At 42.1% G+C, this 14,348-nt stretch overlaps 1 long non-coding RNA gene across 1 annotated transcript in view; it reads left to right on the forward strand.

Annotated features, from left to right (window-relative positions):
- The window catches only part of LOC122162769, a 62,341-nt gene that overhangs the window by 23,099 nt on the left and 24,894 nt on the right, over positions 1–14,348 (forward strand). Inside the window, exon 2 of the long non-coding RNA XR_006169693.1 lies at positions 7,847–7,987. This is a non-coding gene — a long non-coding RNA (uncharacterized LOC122162769). The remainder of the gene's footprint in view (positions 1–7,846; positions 7,988–14,348) is intronic.

Raw genomic sequence — 14,348 nt, forward strand, 5'->3', positions numbered from 1 at the left:
TTATTAGAGAGTGTTTCAAAATTGCCCTCTATATAAATTTGTTTCTGTTCAGTTTGAATCAGCAGTTCAGTTTGTACAGAAGTAATGTCTGCAATACCGAGCCCTAGAGGAATTCTTCAAGACAACAAGGTTATTTCTTAGGAGCAGTTTAAAAAACAAAACAAAACAACAATAAAAACCGAAACAAAAAAAAATTACAAACATCTGTATTTTCTCAAGGGAGACATATATTACTGCTTACAATGCTGTGGGCTGGAATGTGCTTCTTTCAGCTGGATGAATCCATGTGCCCTTGCCAAGAAAGTTTTACATTTCCCTTTTTCCTCGGCTGCTGTTTCCAGCCTTGGCACTGTATCTACTTATTATATTTATTTCTTGGAGTTGCTGATTCCTGCTTTGGCACTTACTGCATTTCTGTATTTGTCTCCCTACCCTTGTCTGACATCATACAAGTGAGATCAGGTTGGGAAAAAAACAAAGATAGCTGGGGGTATCTCAAGTATAAAAGTAAAAATAAGAGCATATATAGTAAGAGAAATGATAGACAGTTGGCCAGTTCTGAGTAGGATCATTCTCCAGGAGTTTTGCCATTGTTTTCAATGAGATCAGAATTGGGCATTTGGCTGCAGTGAAAAGTGGACCTAAGCCATGTGATTTTTCATCCAGACCTTCCCAAAACTCAGGAGTGTTTAAATCTGGCTCCCCTTCGGTGAGAACATGCAATGCTTGGATGTAGATGAGTGCAAGTTGACTCTGAACGTGCCATGTAGGCAGAGCCCTGGGGTGAGGTTTCCAAGCAGAACTTTGCAGGGGGATTGTGATTGTCTTTGGGCCATCTTGTGTCTTCCATTTTCCAAGACATGCTTGTCCCATGCAAGGGCCGGGGACAATCTGTCTCACTATGGCATCTTTCCAAAGCTGTAAATGCCCAACTATTATATTAAAAACAAACAAAAAAAAGTTGGCAGTTTATTTATTTTTGGGAATACAATTCTCTATTTGTGCTAATTTCTTGAAACCTACTCATGTACAGCTTGTTTAAAGAAATGAGTCAAGACACAAGGCTGTCCTGTTAGTCACTCCAGATACAGAACAATGTTCTTTAATGCAATAGTTATTCTTGGTCTTGGCCCTTTATAATCCCAATTTGATTTATCTAAACCCCAGTGAAAAAAAAATGTGGGAGGTTGGCAAACTGAATTTCTTAATTCCACAATTCATTTTCTTTAATTTTTTTAACAGAGAACATGAAAAGAAAACAAGTCTGAGAGCTGATAGGCAGCATGTACCACAGCCTCTTTGGATGGGTAACACAAATCTGCCGCACATGGCTCAGATATAAATCACTCTGCATTGCAGGGACATTACAATTCTTAGTACAAACGTACGTGTTGGGAAATTGTTCTGCAAATGTTACATGTACGTGTGCAGTAGCTAATTTGCAATTCTGAAAACCTTGGCTTGTTTACATCTTCTCTGAAGTAACACGGGTCTGTGTGAGGAAACGCTGCTTTTGCAAATGAAGTTTGGAGATGGGAGAAGGAAAAAGTCGTTAGTTGGGCAGTATTGTAGCACAAAATGTCCCAACCTGCTAGAATTCTTATTTAATTTTCAGGTTGTTTTTAGTACTCGTGTACTAGAGATGTTTTTGTCTCTGTAGGTGGAGCAGGGAATTCTCTAATGTGGACAGGGGGCAGAGCCCTGGCACCTTGTGGTGCCCAGTGCTGGGCACAGCAAGCATGTGTCATCTAGCAGACGTGCAGCTTAGCAAACTCTGCTCATCTCTAGAGCCTGACTGCTTCATCTCAGCTCAAAGAACCTGGACTTCGTGATCAATTTGTAGTGGCTATTGGCTTCAGCTTTAAAGATCTTGGTTTGATTCTGGCTCTGTTGGTCAAACTGGGTGTTTTACCAGTCTTTCCATCTGAGATGTATGTAGAAAAGCCAACCTTTAAGCAATTCAAATCAAGCCTCCAGCTTGAAGTCCTGAATGCTAAGTGCCTTTTTTATGTTCTTTTTTTTTTTTTTTTTTTTTCCCCATTTATTCTCATCTGAGAATAGATATGATTTTGTGAAGGTTCGTTTTCTTGTCCTGAGGGGCCAGTAACTAGTAGCCTACAAATTATTTTGCATGTGGGCTGGCTGAAAGCCTAATTTCTTATTTCTGAGGGAACTCTTAGAGCTCCTAGGCCATCTCTCAGGGGAGACTTTCAGGTGGTATGAATTATTATTTGATTATCCATTTTTGGTGCAGTCACAGTTGAACATTCTATCTGGAAAGAAGAACAGCATATGTAATTATAAAGAGACATGTCTGGAAAAGAAGTTCAAATTTAAAAATGCAAGAAATCAGTGATTAATTGAAGAGCTGAAATATTTGGATGATATGATGGGAAGGTATTATTAAAATGTACTTGTCTAGTCACTGCTATTTAATTGTTTACCTGGAAAACAAATACCATCCAATAATAGCAGCATGACTACTTACACGGTACTTTGTGCTCAGCTAACGATGTGCCTGTAGGTTGAATTGCTCAACACAACACAGAACATAGGGAGCTCAGGAGGGTGTAAACAAATCTCTTGTGTTTAACCTCATGTATCGTAACATTATGGTTTGGTACATATGATTATAAAGTATGAGCATGGGCTAGTGTTGTAATAGCAAAAAGATGATAAAGATGTTGATTTCAGCAGGAAATTGCCAGGTTCTGGCAGGCAGTATGGTTTCTAGAAGGCAAACATGCCATAGAAAGCTGCTGTCTGATCAGTGATAAGTGCTGCTATTACAATATACTCAAATGCCTACACATTATAAAAAGAAAGTTAATTTGATTCCTGCCTGTGACTGTAAGGAAATCAAATGCAGATGACATTGAAATTATTGTTATTCAAAATACCTCTAATGACCTCGTAGGGACCTGTGTGACTTTAGACCAATGTAAAATATTGAAGGTGAGTGAGGACATGCTGGTTTTGAATGAGGTAGAATGAGGAAGGGAACTAGCACCAGGGTTGCTGGATCAAGACCTACCTCTGTCCCTGCCTGTAGAGGCATGCCCAGCTCCTTCTGACTAGCGCAGCCCTCATCCATGCAAAGCCAGAATGAGTCTAAGCTGTGTTAACAAGCTTAGACCACGTTGTTCAAAAGCAGCAAAACCCAGCCAAGCTCCCCTGATCCATGCAGGATCCGCTGTCACCCTCTGTGCTCCCCACACCACCTCACCCTAGTTACACAAGTTGGCCGCCAAGCCAAGAGAAACCTTGGAGCTGGCTGGTTATGAGAGCCAGACTTTGGCTGGATCATCCCTGTGAGGCGCTGGTGCTGAGGCTGGGGCTCAGAGGGACGCTTGCTCCCCAGCCTCTGGCTGGAGGAGGCTGCTGGCACTGCAGGATGTCATCTGGGACCTCAGCAGTCATGGTATGCGAAAGGGCTGTGTAGAGGTTTTTGGTGTGAGTAATGCCCGTTCATATCCCCAGGTTTTCTGTCATGCTCCAAGCCGCAATTAACAAGGGCTTGTTTATGTAGTACTTGCTCTAGGCCATTATCTGCCTACAAAGCATAATGCACAACATCTGAACAAAGAGAGCAATGTGGGCTAATTAACTCTTGATTCGGGGAAATGAGATAAATTCCTAAGTAAACTAAGTTTTCCTAAAACTAACTCTTCCCACCTACTCTCTCTCCTCTTGCACTCCTCCCTGGGTACAGAGCACAGAGCAGCCACCCGTGAAACACGCAGCTCAGCTGAAAGCACAATCAGCTCCACGTGGGTTTGGAGGAGCACCAAGAAAATGATATTCAGACCATGCTGAGCAGAGTTTTGCTGGACACTGTGGCAGCAGGCTCTAACTGGGAGCAATGAAGTCCCGCAGGCTATCGTGACCACAGGTCCCAGGCTGACCATGTTTGCTTGGCCTATTTGCCAGGGTGGGACATTTGGGGCAGTGATGCCACCAGAGGTGAGCTCAAGCTTTGGGGCTTTAGTTTGCTTCCAGTGGACAGAGTGGATTCTTCAGTGTGCAGTGCAGACTGTATAAATCCCTGTCCTCTTCTGGCCTTCTTTTCAGAGAGATTTATGAATAGCATTTTCCCTGATCTGACTTGGTTTGTATCTTCCCTCCTTCAGGATCAGTAAAACAAAGTGTGTAGAAATGCGGGATGTTGTTCAGTCTGGAAAAGAGGAGGCTTAGGGGGACATTATTGCTCTTTACAACTGCCTGAAAGGAGGTTGTAGCAAAGCGGTGGTCACTCTCTGCTCCCCGTTAACAGCAATAGGATGGGAGGTGATGGCCTTACGTTGCACCAGGAGAGGTTCGGGTTGGATATTAGGAAAATTTTCTTCTCTGAAAGAGTGGTGATGCACTGAAACAGGCTGCCCAGGGAGGTGTTTGAGAAATCTGGCAATGTGGCACTGAAGAATGTGGTTAGTGGGCATGGTGGGATGGGACGGTGGTTGGACTTAGTGATCTTAGTGGTTTTTTCCAACCTTAATGGTTCTATGGTTCTGTGACATGGAGTATGGTCAGGTCTCACATGTGCCATGTAGTCCATGCTTTGCAAGGACATGCGTGTAACGCCAGCCTCTGCTTGCAACAGTAGCTGACACCAGGGCTTTTTGAGGAAGGATTCTGTCAGTTTGACATTTGCCATAAAGTAGAGGTGGCTGCAGTTGCGCCATGCTGGATGTCTTGGTGTGTAGTTGAGTGCACATGCAGTCATTCCAGTGTACCTCCAATTCCCCTTAAATCTATGTTTAAGCATAGGTTTGCATTCCCCCAAGTATTTCTCAGCTCTCAGAGGCCCACTGGATCATCTTTGCTGGTGTCTGGGAGTCGACTGGGTAGAGCTGTGCCTCCTGAACTCTTGCCATTTGGTTTCTGTCAAGCAAATGCCAGAGACCTTTCTTCCAGTCTCAGTCAGACCTGTAATTGGGTTTCTTTTTCCAAGACGTGCTAATGTCAGTGTTGCTGGAGGGTATTCATTAGCTGAACACAGGATATTGGGGCTGGTCCAGGGATGGCTCGGTGGTTGCATACAGAGGCTTAGAGAAGATGGTTTGGTTTTGAAAACATGGGTTCAGTGGGAATATCACCTGTCAGTATCTGGCACAGTAGATTGCCCTGTGAATTTGTTGACAAACTGACCAATACTAGCAAAAACTAGGAGGGGGAACTGAAGTACCCTCGATTTACACTACTCAAAGCTGATAGTGTTCTTCTGAACATTATGGGATGCACAGACACAGCTAGAAGCCATTCTGGAAAAAATTTGGAAGTTTAAATATCTTCTTCCTACTCATGGGAGCTGAAAACTCCAAGCATACTGTAAACAGCCTTGGAAAACATTTTGTGTTTCCAGAGTTTCTGAATCCAAACATTTTCTTGAAGCAGTGACATGGTTTGAGAGTAACACACTTCTTTTCATTAGCATATTTATTCTGATAGATGTACAAGTTTTTAAAATGTCCTCCTTGCTTTTCTTGGGACAAACATCTCCCTTCTTAGAGCTGATTTTGGTCAGAAGTGGGAAAAGGGAAGCATGTACTTCCTTAAATAAATACCTACATGCATTTTTAGTGTTTGGGGATGTTTTATTTTTCAGCAGAAACCTTACCTTTTTTATTTTTATTTTCTTATAATCATCATTTTTAGTACTATGGAAAATGCAAGGCGTTGTTTTGGCTGGATGGAGCAAAGCATCGGGTTAAATTTTAGCACATTTAGCAGCACAGAGATCTCTGTTCTGTGAAAGACAGGATTGTATTATGTAACAGTCCGGCTGCCAAATACTTCTGCTGGCAGCGGTCAGCCTTCTATGCACCATTGACATCGAAACCTAATGAGGTTTGATCTAGAGAAGGGATTTGAAAGGACGTCTTGTTTTTCTTCAATCTTCACAAACTGAACTTGTTTAAAAAGGAGGGAATGAAAAAATAAAAAGATACAGAGTCTTGTTTGATAAATGAGGAAAAATAGTGATTTTTCTCCGAAGTTTTCTCCCTTTACTGGTTTAACAGCTATTGCTCAGAACAAGCCACTTCTATTTACAGTGTTTGTCATATCAGCTGACCTTGTGTAATGCAACATGGGGGCTGGAGGTCAGGTCTCCATGTTTTCCCTTTGCAGCTTACTTTAGTATCTCCTGTGCCTAATATTTATATAGTGTCATGTTGACCCTTCAGTAAGCCAAAAGAATGGACCAAAAGAATGTCCCACTCTGTATAATACACATGCTAAATAAAATACTTCAGTAGAGGCAAGAAACCCAGGGTTGTAACATCCTGCCTGGATGCCTACCTGTGTGACCTGGTGTAGGGAACCTGCTTTGGCAGGGGGGTTGGACTCGATAATCTCTGGAGGTCCCTTCCAACCCCTACAATTCCGTGATTCTGTGATTCTGTGAAGATGGTGTGGAGGGGTACCCAGCTCCATGAAGGCTGCCACAGTGCTAGAAGCAATGTGGTGCTGTATTACTGTGAAATAACACAGATCTTACTAATGTACTAAAAAACATAAGGAATATTCTACTGGGTAACAGCAAAGGTTTATCTAGCCCAGTGACAGGCGTGGGTTGATGGTTGGACTGGATGATCTTATTGGATTTTCCAACCATAACGATTCTGTGATTCTGTCTGACAGCAGTTGTTGAGGAAGGCTGAAAGGAAGAGGTCAGAGAGTATGGTGTGTATAGGATGGTCTGCCCCCAGCACAGCACTGACCAGCAGGTTAGCCATCTCCCAGATGGACATTTAATGCCTTGTGACTCTCTGAGTGTGTTTAATCCCATTTTAAAATTTTGTCATGTGGTCACAAGCCTCCAGTTGTGTGGAAAATTTTTTCTTGCTCTTTGCTTCCTTAGATTTAGATTACTTTCTCTGGGTTGTGGTGTGTGGTGACACAGGGACGTGCCAGCTCATGTGGGTCACGTCTCCCTTCTGTGTGTGTTGTCCATATTGGTGTAACGCAATAAAATTTCAGCTTATAACTTTCCTGGTCACTGTGATGTTTTAGGGGGTTTTGTAGCAGAATTGTGTTTCATTAAGAATTTGAAGCAAGAACAAAGTGGATTTAAGGATGTTTGTTAGGAGCAGCTCCTCATAACATTTAGCATACGTTGTGCATCTTTAAGAAGGCAACGTGAAACTTCTCATTATAAATAGCAGAAGTAAATAGCAAAGCTGCCAACACTAGCAAAAACAGAGGCAGGAATAAGCCTATGCACAGCACACTGAATGCTTTACACAAGTACAGTGCTTGCCTCGGAAATGTACAGCAGTTCATGTTAATGTGTCTTTGCCTCATCCAGGAAATTCAATGTCCCTGTGTTCGTTTGCCTGTAGCGAAGGCAGTGCAAACAGCAGTTAAAGACCCCAAATGAAGTCACGGGGCATGGCAGTGGCAGAGCTGGGTATGCAGACAGGGAAAAATGTGTCTCAGTTACATATTTAGTCTACTGCCTGCGTTTCTCTGGAAAAACATTTCTGATCCTAATGTGAGAGGTGTTAAATGAAATCAGGCAGTTATGCTTGCTGTTCTGCTTTCATCTTGGAAGTTTCAGGACTCTCTTCCATGTTCAACAAGTCTCATCAAAGCTGTTTTAGACAAAACTAAGGAGCACAAGTTTACAGTTTCTTTTTGTGTTGAGTTTCAGCTGTTGCTAAAGGTCTCTGGTGATGGTAGCGTGTGTAAGGAAAGCAAAAATGCATCAATTAAGTCCAAGAGACTTTAGCATCTGTGCACGTTACCAAGTGTCCAAGAGGGGAATGTGAATGATGAACAGCATTGCTGTATGACAGGACTGCATTCTGCATGCAATTCTCATCCATCTGCTTCTCTTCCCCAGAATAGCTCCCAGCCTGCCAGGATCCTGAGCAGCTACAGCGAGCTGACGGCCTGTAAGGCAGCCTGTTAGATGAATGAGATGGCTCTCCCTCTCCTCTTCTCTCATGCTGCATTTTCCTTCCAAAGGCCCAGCATATTTCAGGTCAGTGTTGTGCCAGTTAAAACATTTCTGAATTTAAAAATGGCATATGGTACAAGTAGGCTGGTATCACAAGACTGGAGATTTCTCCTGTTAGGAAACAATAATTGTGCCAAAAGCTTTCTGGTCTAGCTCTGTAATGTACACAAATGTTGAGACATACTCTCAGAAAGATCCAAATAAGTGAACTGAGATGTACTGTTTTGAATCAGTTAACAGCAGTACATTGGTAGCTGAGCTGTGTATCCTCTGTAACCTCTGCAGTCACACTCCTATAGGGAGATTATGCCCCACAGCATGTTGAGGTCAAAACTCATGTATGCGAGAGAGGAGGTTTTGGTGTACTGGGAGCTGTTGTCCTCCAATTACACTCAATCTATCAAATAGAAAAAAAAAAAACAGATATGAGGTATCTAGACTCTAATTCTTATCAGTATCGAATAAAGGAAAGAATTAACTAGGTTTTCAATGAAACACTGCTATTCTTGTCCAATTGCTGGTATTTGTCTGTGCACCCAGTTCATCAGTGACACGGTGCTGGTGTGGGGCTGATATTTGTGATGGGATGGGCTACAAGGTTTTCTGCAGTGCTTTTTTGCGATGAACAGAATCGTTCCACTGTTCCACAGTGAAAGTAGAAGTTGCTTATAGGATGGACTTAATGAAAAAAATGTTGTCTAAAAACCAGCTTTAGTACCCCAGTTTGGAGCAGCTCCACTGATTGTGGAGGAGTTGCATTAATGTCAAAATATAGTGATGAGAGGATGAATCATGTTCTGGAATTTTAATGCAGAAAATAAAAACACGTAATTTAAGTTGGAGTGATTTATAGTATGAACATTCCATCAGGGGCACGCTTGAAGAAAAAAGGGTGTCCTCCTGTTTACAATACATGAGCCAAAATCAGAGAGCATGGTGTCCAAGCTGTTTTTCACAAACCAAGCGTGACGCTCTATTTCTGACATTGCTTGACAACTAGACACTGCTAATTGGTTTTATTAATGTATATTAAAGCACAAAAATGGTTGGCTTTTGCTTGGTAATTAATCCAAAAATGACGACATCTGCAAAGCCTTTGCAATACAGTTTATAAAAGCTTATTTCAAGGCATGTATTGCAGCAGAGCACAGGAGAGGATATTTGCATAACACCTTGGATGCGCTCATGCTTTTCCCAAATACATATTGATGTGGCTACCACAGGCTTGGGAAAATGGAGCAAAAGTGCCAGACTTGGCAAAGCCCATAATGCAGGTTTGGCTTCCAACATATGCAAGCTAGCTCTAGACAGTGCCCAATTTTAGAGGCAGGCAGTGTGCCCCATATTCCATTCTGTCCTTGTTCTGGGAAGATGGCAAGCCCCAGAAGCCAAGGCAAACACAAAGATTGCTTTTGCTGGGTTGTGTTTGGCTGACATTTCCTGAAAGAAAGAGCTCAGGAAAAATAAAAACTTAATATTTATTGGGCATCATAATAAAATAAGAGTAATAACAGCTCATTAAACAGAGCAATCCCATTTCCCCGTTTTACTTCTGAGACGCCAGTGGGAGAAACAAGCAATGCAGATTGTATTGAGGAGGAGGGATTAATTTGTCAAGAAGTAATGTTTTTCACAAAACCACTCTGGAGCCAAACTGTTTACTTACTTCTGTGTCTAAAAGGCTGAGTAGGTAGCCCAGATCTTGTATAGCTCCTACAGGACAAAAAACAGCTTTACATTACTTAGTTCTGCTCTTCAACCAAATAAAATGGCCACTTCGCAGCATCTGGCTTCCTCCTCCCAAATGGAAGCAGGGCCATATCCAGTGCCCAGTGAAGTCAATAAAATGACACCATTTGGTTTTGATTTGGGCCTCTAACAAAGCAACCTAGGAGGGTGTAATTCATGGCAGTATAGCACCTAGATTTCGTGGTGATTTGTTTATAGTAAATAAAAAATACAACTGCAGACGAATTCTGTGACATCTGTAAATTCATGTATTTCAATAACTTGGATGCAGTGGAACATCTGGAAGGGAAGGGACTGTTTCGTAAGTAAGATCTGGCTACTTAAATCTGGGGTACAATGTACCCACCAGCACCCACCTCATCTGTTGTGTTCTGACAATCAGTTTAGCAGCTGAAATTCTCCCACTTGTACTGTTTGCTTTTGTAGCACTATCTTTGTCATTTAGATACTCTCTCTGATCTCCTTCGGCTCAGAGAAAAAAAATAATTGAAAAAGAAGAAAAGAAAGATGGGCCTTGGATAATTAACTACTATTTTGAGGTATTTATTGCTGTGTTGTCTCCTGTGGCGTTTGGCATAAAAAAGGGATCAGGAACTAAATCCAGTAAAGGATGCAAATACCTATGTGTTGTGTAATTTTCCTTGTAGCTATTTAAATCCAGTAGTAACAGCTCCAGTGAGGCGAAAACTAAAAAATTATCATTTCCCATGAGCTACTATAGGCAATTCTGCACTGAGCATGGTAATTTTCATGAGTCTCACTCTTGTGTGTACACTCATTTAATGCATTAAAAAAAGATCCATAAATTCTCCTTACTTTTTCTGTGTCTTTGTCTCTAATCTGGAAAACACAGGGATGATAGAACACGGATGCAACATCACTTTTTCCTAAATGGCTTGTAGGAGTTATTTAGGAGGAGGCCAAATGGTATATATACCAGAATGGGATTATTTTACCCACAGCTTCTGGTAATGAGGTCATGAGGAGCCAGGGTTGAAGAACACAGCAGTGAATAGCCCATCCCTAAAGCTCAGGGACCTCATCCACATGGTGTAACCCCAATAGCATCGTCCATCCCTATCAACAGAACACTATGCACTTGGTTCATGTATTACTGAAGCCTTAGGGCTTCTTGCCTTACAGTGCTTTGTGCCCAACACAAGTGAAGAAAGGAGCAGATGTGTACAGTTCCCATAGACTTGTAATAGTGGGTAGAGGAGACCTTTAGATGTTTCTGGTCCAACTTCCTTCTCAAAATAGTGTTAACTTCCAAGATCTACGTAAAGAAGCATGAGAATTTAGTCCATCTCATCTGATTTGGGTACTTCCTGTAAATACTGTGTTCTGTCTTCTTGTCTATACGTACCATATTATCTCATAGTCATCTTTTATTTTGAGGTTCTGCTTGGAAAACAGAAGGTAAAATCTTCATTTTGAACAAAAATGAAGACAGACATGATATCCAATGGCATTCCAGCACTGTGCATTCCAAGAGAAATCACAAATTGTTTGGGGAAGTTTTGGGTTTTTTTTTTTTTGTGCGTGTGCATGTGTGTTTTATTTTTGTTTTGATTTGCTTTTAAATAATTCTGGGAATTTAGCAGTGCCATGCATTTGTTCTTGGAAAGATTGGGCTGTTGAGATGTCTCAGGTTAGACAAACCAAAGTTAAAAGTCACACTTTCCTCATTCGTATCTTCTGATTTGCAAATGAAATCCCAGTGTATTTATGGTCTGGGGGGGAAAAACCCAGACCCATAAGCAACAAATTGTTTCTTCCATGATACAAAAAAGGATAGACTTTTATTAATTTATGGATTTGCTTTTCCCTTGTCACTTGGCGGCATCACAGAGTTGTAATCAGAGCCTTTTAATGCCAGAATGAAGCAGATTTGATCCATATGTCACATACTGTACACTGCTACACTATTTGCTTTAGCTATGGCATAACCCTGTGAATCCTATGTCAGTGCTGCAAGAGCCAGTAAATTGTAAGGTATTGGCAACAGCAGCAGTTATTCCCCCTGAAAATATTGCATTATATTCCCTGGCAAAAGAGAACATCTAATGGAGTACAGATGATGTGAATTAATTTTTGAATAAGCATTTAATTTGTTGGCCAAGACCTGATTGCTCTTTTTTAATGTAGTATTCTCATAATGAACATAAAAACATTAGAAGATTTGTGAATGTAGTCAGTTCTGTGGAAGCTCTGGCAATTGGCTCTGCTTTGAGCTCATTTTTTTCCATTTAGTAATTAAAACCTCTTCTTCATATTCAGAACCCAACCATCATTAGGGGTACTTCAAGAACAAGCTGTAAGATTTGGAGCTCTATCACTTCACTAGTCCCTTCTAGCCAGAGATGCTGAAGAAAAGTACGCTGCTGAGACTTTGAAAAATGTATTTCTTGTACAGATCATTAGGACCGAACAGGTTGACTTGTTGACAAACACATGGATTAAAAATATTGCTATTGCTGAAACAGAGGACACTCAGATGAATTGCTCCTCCAGGGTAAGCCTTGCTTTCATTAGGCTCAAGAGCACAGTGCAGCAGCCTACAATAAATCTTGATCCCAAACCATTTCCACAATGTTTCACAGGACAGCAGAGGATAGATGTTGGTAATTACATACAAAATTGGTTAAAATTACATAGAATACATTTGATTATTCATAAACTCATTAGCAGAAGACAAGAGGAAGATCTGATTGCTTGAACAGGCTGCCCAGGGAAGTGGTGAAGTCACCATCTCTGGAGGTGCCAATGAAGAGGGAAGATGTGTCACTGGGGGACATGGGCATGGTGGGGATGGTTAGATTTGATGATTTTGATTCTGATCTGAATGTGTATGTTTGGTGGCCCTGCTAGGCAGGGGGGTTGGAACTACATGATCCTTGAGGTCCCTTCCAACCCGGGTGATTCTGTGATTCTGTGATTTTGGTGTTTTTTTTCCAATCTTAATGACTCTACGATTCTTTACAGACCATGGAAGGGTCTTCTACCAGCAGCATGTTGATTTCATGGCAGAGAGGAACTGGGAACAGGGGAGGGAATTGAGTAAGAAAACTCCAAGTATTCTTCTGAACTGGACCCCAGAAACAGTGGAGTGTAGATAAGATATTGTGGGCAGGACTCTTGGATCACAGAAATTAGGAGGCTGTGGGTCCTGGATCCCACTGACACTACATTTGGCTCCATTCCACTGCCTGTGGGATTGCAGGTTTCAGATGGAGCTGAAGCCCTTTGCCTTCTCTGACCAGGATGGGGCTCCCCTTTGTTCATGGGGAGAGAAGGTGGGGAATGAGGTGTTGTGCCTGGTGAGACTGGGGCTGTGGACAGCTGGGGAGGATCCAGGAGAAGGGGACTTTGCCGGCAAGAAGCGGTCATGGCCGTAGGAATAGGGATGCAGTCAAGGCCTTAGTGTTTAAAAAAGGAGGTGGTGACAGGAAGATTTGCATGCAACAGATGTGGAGAGAGAAGGAGAGTTCAGGGTCAAGGAGGATGGTGCTGCTTGTCTGCTCGTTCAGGGGCAAAAAGGAATCGGTTGCAGACGGGATGGCGGGCGCTGGGCAGCGTCTGGCAGCAGCTCCTCCAGTGGCTGTCGCTGCTCCCAGCATTGCAGGTGTGTTGTGGCAGGTTGGCACAGTTTGCAGCCATGTTTCCAGCCTGCAGCACTGGGTTGCAGGGGGAGATGATCTTCTCAGGCGTATTTCTGCAGGGTTTTGCTAGGAGCTGGGAAATTACACTCTTGAGCTGAAGCCAAGGAGTGGAAGAAAGATAGCAGGGGTTTTATTTCTGGTCCCAACACAGGGGAAAGGCTTGCAGGAGTCATTTAACCTTCCGTTTTCCTTAATGTAGAAGAGGATAACAACTTCTTATCTTGTAAAGATATTTTAAGGATTAATTCCTTAGTAAAGCACATCTGAAGTAAAATCTTCTGGTGTGAGGCAGAAAATTTTGACAGCAACATTCGAAAAATTCAGGGCTTTGTTAAAAAAGTATTTGACATCTAATGTCCCATAGGACATTCACATTTTGGCATCTGTTCTCCTGTTTTTAGAGTGTTTGTACAAGTGCTGTTTGCTGTTTTCCCAACAAAACTCAGGTGACAAGGGCAGATGGATGCTTGTCTGAGACAGAAATGTCAGTCACACTGACAGCAAACTGCAAAGAGGCCAACCACTGACATCAGGTGCCTTGTTATAGTTCTCCCTGTTTTGTAGTGGAGTGCTCAGAGGAGATAACAGCAGGTCTAGATTCCAGGCAGCTCAGCCAACAGATAACTTAAAACAAGAAGGAAAAACAAACAAACAAACAAACAAAAAAACCACAGCTATTTCTTTATATCAACTAGGGTAAAAAATTACCCGCTCTTTCTATGGCTCCTATATGCCAGGAAAACTCCCAGAGCATATGCTGTGTTATTTTAGTGGGCACAGTTATGGTGGGTTGGTGGTTAGACTGGATGATCTTAGTAGTGTCCAACCTTAATGATTCTATGATTCTAAGATTTTCAAGGGTGCTGAGTATTCACTTTTAATTTGTTTCCAATGGAGAATCATGCTATTAATTTAGTTTCGACTGACTGGCTTCTAGCAAGGAACTACAAGGAAGGGAAATGCAGTGGAATTGT

Source organism: Centrocercus urophasianus, unplaced genomic scaffold, assembly GCF_019232065.1.
Source record: "Centrocercus urophasianus isolate 14NV4802_14NV808 unplaced genomic scaffold, USGS_Curo_1.0 seq_22, whole genome shotgun sequence".
NCBI lineage: Eukaryota > Metazoa > Chordata > Aves > Galliformes > Phasianidae > Centrocercus > Centrocercus urophasianus.